Source organism: Solanum pennellii, chromosome 7, assembly GCF_001406875.1.
Source record: "Solanum pennellii chromosome 7, SPENNV200".
NCBI classification, from domain to species: Eukaryota; Viridiplantae; Streptophyta; class Magnoliopsida; order Solanales; family Solanaceae; genus Solanum; species Solanum pennellii.
This window is the reverse complement of record NC_028643.1, coordinates 57,983,577-57,984,536: the sequence shown is the minus strand read 5'-3', so window position 1 is coordinate 57,984,536 and position 960 is coordinate 57,983,577.

The following is a 960-nucleotide window of genomic DNA, read 5'->3' as shown; positions in this document are numbered from 1 at the left end:
TACTACCCAATACATATCATTCGCTATTAAGAGTTTACTATGAATAGCATAAACCATAACCTACCTCCACCAAAGAATTCGTGATCACGTAATCTACTCCTCAAAATCTTCGCTTTCCTCTTCGTTCTCTCTTCTCTCGCTCGTTCATTTCTCCCTCTCTCTGTTCTTTCTATTTTTCTTATTCAAAACCCTCTTTCTTTTACCCTACTTGTCATATAATTAAGTATAAAAGATGATAAAAATAACCCACTATTTATTTCAAGGTTATCTCCTTTAACCCCCAAGTAATTGAATTATTAACATTAAACCACTAACTTTATAATTATAAGCAGGAATAGTCCAAAACGCCCCTTAAAACATTTAACAGAAATCCGACCCAGTCAGGGTCACGCAGCCTGTTACAGCCCGTCGTGCCTGCGACGGTCCGTCCTGCTGCTTTCGTCACAAAGTTCAGAGACTAAATTTCACTAAAGGGTCTTTGACGGTCCGTCGTGCCCACGACGTTTCGTCCAGCCATGTCGTCGCGAAGTTCAGAGAGTTGTTCTCAGTACCCCAATTTTTCCAAAGTCTAAGTGTTTTGGAACGAGACACCCTCGACGGTCCGTCGTGCCGATGACGGTCCGTCGTGGGATCCGTCGACTCAGACAGTTATTACCAGAATAAACTCTACTGCTCAAAATGACTAAACAGGTCGTTACAATAGATACCAATTTACCCATCGTTCGTCCTCGAACGATCACAAGAAGAAAAACAAGGGCGAAAAGGAGTAACTGAATCTGAAAACAGGTGTGGGTATCTTTCTTGCATATCAGCCTCCTTCTCCCAAGTGGATTCTTCAACCGGCCGATTCTTCCATTGAACCTTGATGGATGGAATCTCCCTTGCCCTCAACTTGCGTACTTCTCTATCTAAAATAGCAACAGGCTCCTCCTCATAAGACAAATTCTCATCAAGCAGAAC